A 9,170-nucleotide genomic window follows, 5' to 3' on the forward strand; every position below is an offset into this window, starting at 1 on the left:
TTAGGAAGACAACAGTGCACTGGTTCATATTTTCAAGATTCTCTCTGCAACCATGAAGGCTAGAAACCTTTTCTTTTTTTTTAAATTAAAGATGAGATTCTGTAGCACAAATCCACAGCAATGGATGAATTAGGTGGCAAATTGTGTGGCCCTGGAATCATGGAATACACAGGGTTGCACCTAGCAGTCCTCCCAAAGACGAAAAAAATCTGAGGGACTGCACTTATTCCATAACACTGCATGGTCCTCGATATTGAAGGAAATGAGAGATCTAACAAAATCACAGAATCACAGAACTGGAAGGGATGTCATCTAGTCCAGTTCTCTGCACTCAAGGCAGGACTAAGTATTATCTAGACCATCCCTGACAAGTGTTTGTCCAACCTGCTCTTAAAAATCCCCAATGATGGAGATTCCACCACCTACCTAGGCAATTTATTCCAGTACTTAACCACCTTGACAGGAATTTTTTCCTAATGTCCAACCTAAACCTCCCTTGCTGCACTTTAAGCCCATTGCTTCTTGTCCCATCCTCAGAGGTTAAGAAGAACAATTTTTCTCCCTCCTCTTTGTAACAGAATTTTATGTATTTGAAAATTGTTATCGTGTCCCCTCTCGGTCTTCTCTTCTCCAGACTAAACAAACCCAGTTTTTTCAATCTTCCCTCATAGGTCATGTTTTCTAGACCTTTAATCATTTTTGTTGCTCTTCTCTGTACTTTCTCCAATTTGTCCACATCTTTCCTGAAATGTGGGCCCAGAACTGGACACAATACTCCAGTTGAGGCCTAATTAGCTTGGAGTAGAGTGGAAGAATTACTTCTCATGTCTTGCTTACAATACTTCTGCTAATACATCACAGAATTACGTTTGCTTTTTTTGCAACAGCTTTACACTGTCGACTCATATTTAGCTTGTGATCCACAATGACCCCCAGATCCTTTTCTGCAGTACTCCTTCCTAGGCAGTCATTTCCCATTTTGTATGTGTACAACTGATTGTTCCTTCCTAAATGGAGTACTTTGCATTTGTCCTTGTTGAATTTCATCCTATTTACTTCAAATTATTTCTCCAGTTTGTCCAGATCATTTTGAATTTTAATCCTATCTTCTAAAGCACTTGCAACCCCTCCCAGACTGGTATCGTCCGCAAACGTTATAAGTGTACTCTCTATGCCATTATCTAAATCATTGATGAAGATATTGAATAGAACCAGACCCAGAACCAATCCCTGCAGGGACCCACTCGTTATGCCCTTCTAGCATGATTGTGAACCACTAATAACTACTCTCTGGGAACCATTTTCCAACCAGTTATGCACCCACCTTATAGTAGCTCCATCTAGGTTGTATTTCCCTAGATTGTTTATGAGAAGGTCATGCAAGACAGTATCAAAAGACTTACTAAAGTCAAAATATACCATGTCTACCACTTCCCCCCTATCCACAAGGCTTGTTACCCTGCCACAGAAAGCTATCAGGTTGGTTTGACATAATTTATTCTTGACAAATCCATGCTACTATTATTTATCACCTTATTATCTTCTAGGTGTTTGCAAATTGATTGCTTAATTATTTGCTCCATTATCTTTCCGGGTGCAGAAGTTAAGATGACCGGTCTGTAATTCCCCGGGTTGTCCTTATTTCCCTTTTTATAGATGGGCACTATATTTGCCCTTTTTTAGTCTTCTGGAATGTCTTCTGTCTTCCATGACTTTTCAGAGATAATTGCTAATGGCTCAGATATCGCCTCAGTCAGCTCCTTGAGTATTCTAGGATGCATTTCAATCAGGTCCTGCTGATTCGAAGACACCTAACTTGTCTAAGTAATTTTTGACTTGTTCTTTCCCTATTTTAGCCTCTGATCCTACCTCATTTCACTGGTATTCACTATGTTATACGTCCAATCGCTACCGACCTTCTCGGTGAAAACCGAAACAAAGAAGTCATTAAGCACATCTGTCATTTCCACATTTTCTGTTATTGTCTTTCCCCCTCCCTTATTGAGTAACAGGCCTACTCTGTCCTGGGTCTTCCTCTTGCTTCTAATGTATTTGTAGATGTTTTCTTGTTTTCTATTATCTCCCTAGCTAGCTTGATCTCGTTTTGTGCCTTGGCTTTGCTGGGTTATGTCCATTTTGTATAATTTCAGGAACCCAAAATGTAGTTAGTGCCCATGTCACCTAGTTGATCACAGTTTTCCCACCTTTTATTTCTCCTCAGAAGTGGTAAACAACTTCTGGATAGAACTGGTTTTTACTGCCTTTTCCACAGGGTTTCCCAGAAGGGGTTTTCTGCTCCTTCTACAGGGTTTCCCGGGCCAGATTATATGTCTGCCCCGAGCACTGCTCAGGGGCTGTCCATCCAAGTGACAGTGAGGGACTGTCATGGGTCTGACTTGCACTCACCTACCCATCCTAGTGGTAGAAGGGGCTAGGGTTTTCCTTTCACAGCTCCGCTTCCACTTGGATGTGTATTTGCCATCACCTGAAAGGAGAACGGAAGGACAGACAGTAACATCCCACTTACTATCATCCATCTTCAGCTGCTGTTCCCCGATGTACCATCTACTTTTCTTCAGACCCAGAGGAACATTAAGGCACTTCCTGGAGCTCCTCTCCGATGGCTTTCAACTAGCCGGAGGATTGAGGACCCAGGCAACAATCAACACTTGATCTATAGAAGGAGGTTTCTATGAAGGGTTTACCTGTTTATAGGGTTTATTTGGGGGAATCACTGTATTGCATGATTTTACTGTTTACTCCCTCCTTTCCTTTGCCCTATTTATTGTATACCAATCCTTCAATACACTTTATTTGTTTTTCACCTTATCCCAACTGACTCCTCATTTTTCAAGGTCGGAGGGACCCTTTGTGGAAAAGATCAAACCTACCAGATGACAGATGCTGGATAGGGAGGCTTGAATCTAAGGAAACAGGAAGCATAGGCCCACACATATCTCTTTGCCTTTCTGTCCTTTCCTCTAACAGCTTTTCTAATTTTGTCCCTACATACTTGTGTTATTTGTTTATATTCATCCTTTGTAATTTGACAGAGTTTCATCGTCCATCACCAAGACAGCATTATCTAAACAAGACTAGTGCAGGCCAAACACCACAATGAAAGAGGTCAAAGAAATCTGAGAACTTCACTCTGCTTCAGTATAACCCTCCTAATGAACCTTCCTTTCTTTCTAAGTGAAGGATAAGATTGTGAGACAATTAGCAAGCCTGCCAACACCAAGCAATGGTTTCTTAAGCATAGGCCTAACAATCACTGATTTGAGGTGACCGTTGTCCCTAAGAGAGATGTTAATAATTTTTACCAAAAATAGATGAGAAAGTTACTCACCTTGTGCAGTAACGTAGGTTCTTTGAGATGTGTGTCCCTATGGGTGCTCCAGTTTAGGCATTTGTGTGCCCCTGCGCTCATAATTGGAGATTTATGGTAGCAGTGCCCGGTTGGGTCGCACATGTACGGTCCCCGTCTTGCACCACTTCAAGCGGTTAATTGGTGCTGTGTGACCAACCCCCCCGCCTCAATTCCTTCTCTACTGCAGAGCCTTAGTAATAAACTCCAAAGTAGAGGGGAGGAGGCAGGGTAGTGGCGCACCCACAGAGACATACATCTCGAAGAACCTATGTTACTGCACATGGTGAGTAACTTTCTCTTTGTCTTTGAGTGATGTCCACTTTAGGTGACTTCAGAGCAGTGCCCATCAGTAGGAGGAGGGGGCTGTGGCATTGAAGTCATAGCAGATGAGAGTACAGTGAGTCTGAAGAGGGCAGTGGAGGTTGCCTGTTGTTCTAAAGCGTAATGTTGAGTAAATGTCTGGGCTCAGGCCCAGGTTGCAGTCTTACAGATTTCCATATTGGGGACATTTAAGGAACGTTATAGAGTTTTATGCAATCTGAAATCCATTTGGAGAGATATGGTGTTTCCTTTGGATCATTCAGTGATTGAGACGAACGGTTTTGGAGACTTACAGAATGCTTTTGTTCTATGTAGAAGGCTATTGTCCTGCGTACATCCAAGGTGGGCTCTTGTCTATCCTCATGGGGTTTAGGATAGAATGTCAGGAGGTAGATAGGTTGATTGAGGTAAAATGAGGTGGTGATTTTGGGCAAAATCTTAGGATGCGGCCTCAGGAAAACTTTATCTTTGAAAAAGATTGTGTATGGTGGGTCTGCCAAGAGAGCGCCCAATTCTCTGACCCGTCTGGCAGATTTAATCACCACAAGGAATGGCTACTTTCACAGAAAGATGCAAAAGAGAACAAGTCACCATGGGTTCAAATGGAAGATTCGAAGGACTATGTTGAGGTCCCATGGTGGGATAGGTTTTCTGACTTCAGGATAGAAGTTGCTGAGGCCTCTGAGGAACCTTTTGGTGAGTGGGTGAGCAAATATGGATAATTCATCTACATTGTTGTGAAACGCTGCGATAGCAGAGAGATGCACTCTAACTGAGCTCATGGAAAGGCCCATCTTTTTAGTCCAGTATGCCAGTATTAGGGGTAAAGAGGCTGAGATGACTGAAATTTGTTTTTGTTGGCAGCATGCATCGAATCGTTTCCATTTGTGCAGGTAGTAGGTGTGCGTGGTTGTTCTGTGACTGTGTAATAAAATGTTTTGTACTTCATTGGGACACGTTATTTCAGGTCCCTCAAGCCATGGAGTAACCAAGCTTTGAGATGGAGTCTTTGGGGATCTGGATGAAGAACGTGATCTGCATCCTGAGATAGAAGACAAGGCAGAAGCTGAAGCGTCTGTAGTGGGTATACCAATAGTTTGAGAAGGCAAGGGTACCAAGTTTGGCGAGGCCACATGGGGGCTATTATAATTACCCTGGAGTTGTCCTGTCTGATCTTGTGGATCACCCAGGCTCAGAGCGGGTTGGGGGGAAATGTGTATAGGAGAGAAGTGTTCCACTTCATAAGGAAGGCGTTGCCCAGAGAGTGGTGACCAAGCCCCACTCTGGAGCAGAACTGTGGGCATTTAGTGTTTTGTGCCATTGCGAACAGGTCTATCGTCAGGAATCCCCAATGCCTGAAGATGTTCCAGAGTACACGTGTTGAGTTCCCACTTGTGGTCCTGGGAGAAATTCCTGCTTAATGTATCTGCCCTGGTGTTCTGGCAACCAAGTAGGTATTGTGCTCTAATGTGGATATTGTGTCTGATGCACCATTGCCAGTCTTCTGACTTCTATGCAGAGGGAGTGCGATCATGCTCGCCCTTGTCTGTTTATGTAAAACATGCAAACCACACTGTCCGTGAGGGTCTGTATGGTCTTGCCTTTGACGATTGGTAAGAAGTGGGAGCCAGCATTGTGAACGGCTCTTACTTCTAGAAGATTTATGTGCAGAAGAGTTTCCGCTGGGGACCAGCGACTGTGGATAGAGTGCAGGCGTAGATGCGCTCCCCAACCCAGACGTGAAGCCTCCGTCATGATGGTTATCGTTGAGGGAGTTTGCACGAAAGGCAATCCTACGCAGATGTTGTCTGATTGAGTCCACCAGAGTAGGGAATCTTTCATCTTGTTTGGTATTGTGTAGCACTTATTTATATTGTGCCTACAGGGGACATAAATTGAGCGGAGCCAGGCTTGAAGGCACCGCATATGGAATAGTGCATGCCTGACAACGTATGTTGTCCGTTGCCAAACAAAGCCCGTTGCCAACTGTGTCCATATATCTATTCAGGGGACACCATCATAGGGCCTAATCACATCAGCCACACTATCAGAGGCTCATTCACCTGCACATCTACCAATGTGATATATGCCATCATGTGCCAGCAATGCCCCTCTGCCATGTACATTGGTCAGTCTCTACGTAAAAGAATAAATGGACACAAATCAGACATCAAGAATTAGAACATTCAAAAACCAGTCGGAGAACACTTCAATCTCTCTAGTCAGTCAATTACAGACCTAAAAGTTGCAATTCTTCAACGAAAAAACTTCAAAAACAGATTCCAAGGAGAGACTGCTGAATTGGAATTAATTTGCAAACTGGATACAATTAACTTAGGCTTGAATAGAGACTGGGAGTGGATGGGTCATTACACAAAGTAAAACTATTTCCCCATGTTTATTATTTTCCACTGAATGCATCCGATGAAGTGAGCTGTAGCTCACGAAAGCTTATGCTCAAATAAATTTGTTAGTCTCTACGGTGCCACAAGTACTCCTTTTCTTTTAACGTATGTTGTGGAAGACATGTGGCCTAGTAGTTGTAGGCATGTTCTGGCAGTGACTTGTGGGCTGATTTGTACTTTAGAAATCAGGTTGGTTAAGGTGAGGAATCGTTGTTGTGGTAGAAAGGCCGTCATCTCGAGAGAATTGAGGAAGGCTCCAATTAACTCTGTTTCTTGCACTGGTGTCAGTGTGGACTTTTGTGCATTTATTTGGAGGCTTAACCTCGTAAAGAGTGAGTCTGTTCTGTGGCATCTCGTGCCGCTTGTTGTGTTGGTGCTTTGAGCAGACAATTGTCCAAGTACAGGAATATCATAATTCCTTTTCTGCATAAATGTGCAGCCACAATGGCAAGGATCTTCCAAAAAACTTGAAGGGCAGTGGATAGGCCGAAAGGAAGGACCTTGTATTGGAAATGATGTGGGCCTATTCATAGAATCATAGAATATCAGGGTTGGAAGGGACCTCAGGAGGTCATCCAGTCCAAACCCCTGCTCAAAGCAGGACCAATCCCCAATTAAATCATCCCAGCCAGGGCTTTGTCAAGCCTGACCTTAAAAACTTCTAAGGAAGGAGATTCTACCACCTCCCTAGGTAATGCATTCCAGTGTTTCACCACCCTCCTAGTGAAGAAGGGTTTCCTAATATCCAACCTAAACCTCCCCCACTGCAACTTGAGACCATTACTCCTTGTCCTGTCCTCTTCTACCACTGAGAATAGTCTAGAACCATGCTCTCTGGAACCACCTCTCAGGTAGTTGAAAGCAGCTATCAAATCCCCTCTCATTCTTCTCTTTTGCAGACTAAACAATCCCAGTTCCCTCAGCCTCTCCTCAGAAGTCATGTGTTCCAGACCCGTAATCATTTTTGTTGCCCTTCGCTGGACTCTCTCCAATTTATCCACATCCTTCTTGTAGTGTGGGGCCCAAAACTGGACACAGTACTCCAGATGAAGCCTCACCAATGTCAAATAGAGGGGAATGATCACGTCCCTCGATCTGCTCGCTATGCCCCTACTTATATATCCCAAAATGCCATTGGCCTTCTTGGCAACAAGGGCACATTGCTGACTCATATCCAGCTTCTCGTCCACTGTCACCCCTAGGTCCTTTTCCGCAGAACTGCTGCCTAGCCATTCAGTCCCTAGTCTGTAGCTGTGCATTGGATTCTTCCGTCCTAAGTGCAGGACCCTGCACTTATCCTTATTGAACCTCATCAGATTTCTTTTGGCCCAATCCTCCAATTTGTCTAGGTCCCTCTGTATCCTATCCCTGCCCTCCAGCGTATCAACCACTCCTCCCAGTTTAGTATCATCCGCAAATTTGCTGAGAGTGCAATCCACACCATCCTCCAGATCATTTATGAAGATATTGGACAAAACCGGCCCCAGGACCGACCCCTGGGGCACTCCACTTGACACCGGCTGCCAACTAGACATGGAGCCATTGATCACTACCCGTTGAGCCCGACAATCTAGCCAACTTTCTACCCACCTTATAGTGCATTCATCCAGCCCGTACTTCTTTAACTTGCTGACAAGAATACTGTGGGAGACCGTGTCAAAAGCTTTGCTAAAGTCAAGAAACAATATATCCACTGCTTTCCCTTCATCCACAGAACCAGTAATCTCATCATAGAAGGCGATTAGATTAGTTAGGCATGACCTTCCCTTGGTGAATCCATGCTGACTGTTCCTGATCACTTTCCTCTCGTGTAAGTGCTTCAGGATTGATTCCTTGAGGACCTGCTCCATCATTTTTCCAGGGACTGAGGTGAGGCTGACTGGCCTGTAGTTCCCAGGATCCTCCTTCTTCCCTTTTTTAAAGATTGGCACTACCTTAGCCTTTTCCCAGTCATCTGGGACTTCCCCCGTTCGCCACGAGTTTTCAAAGATAATGGCCAATGGCTCTGCAATCACAGCCGCCAATTCCTTTAGCACTCTCGGATGCAACTCGTCCGTCCCCATGGATTTGTGCACGTCCAGCTTTTCTAAATAGTTCCTAACCACCTCTTTCTCCACAGAGGGCTGGCCATCTACTCCCCATGTTGTGATGCCCAGCGCAGCAGTCTGGGAGCTGTCCTTGTTTGTGAAGACAGAGGCAAAAAAAGCATTGAGCACATTAGCTTTTTCCACATCCATTGTCACTAGGTTGCCTCCCTCATTCAGTAAGGGGCCCACACTTTCCTTGGCTTTCTTCTTGTTGCCAACATACCTGAAGAAACCCTTCTTGTTACTCTTGACATCTCTTGCTAGCTGCAGCTCCAGGTGCGATTTGGGCCTCCTGATTTCATTCCTACATGCCCGAGCAATATTTTTATACTCTTCCCTGGTCATATGTCCAACCTTCCACTTCTTGTGAGCTTCTTTTTTATGTTTAAGATCCGCTAGGATTTCACCGTTAAGCCAAGCTGGTCGCCTGCCATATTTACTATTCTTTCGACGCATCGGGATGGTTTGTCCCTGTAACCTCAACAGGGATTCCTTGAAATACAGCCAGCTCTCCTGGACTCCTTTCCCCTTCATGTTAGTCCCCCAGGGGATCCTACCCATCTGTTCCCTGAGGGAGTCGAAGTCTGCTTTCCTGAAGTCCAGGGTCCGTATCTTGCTGCTTACCTTTCTTCCCTGTGTCAGGATCCTGAACTCAATCAACTCATGGTCACTGCCTCCCAGATTCCCGTCCACTTCTGCTTCCCCCACTAATTCTTCCCTGTTTGAGAGCAGCAGGTCAAGAAAAGCTCCCCCCCTCGTTGGCTCCTCTAGCACTTGCACCAGTAAATTGTCCCCTACGCTTTCCAAAAACTTCCTGGATTGTCTATGCACCGCTGTATTGCTCTCCCAGCAGATATCAGGAAAATTAAAGTCACCCATGAGAACCAGGGCGTGCGATCTAGTAGCTTCCGCGAGCTGCCGGAAGAAAGCCTCATCCACCTCATCCCCCTGGTCCGGTGGTCTATAGCAGACTCCCACCACTACATT

Source organism: Lepidochelys olivacea (genome assembly GCF_965140295.1).
Source record: "Lepidochelys olivacea isolate rLepOli2 genome assembly, chromosome: 6".
Classification (NCBI taxonomy): domain Eukaryota; kingdom Metazoa; phylum Chordata; order Testudines; family Cheloniidae; genus Lepidochelys; species Lepidochelys olivacea.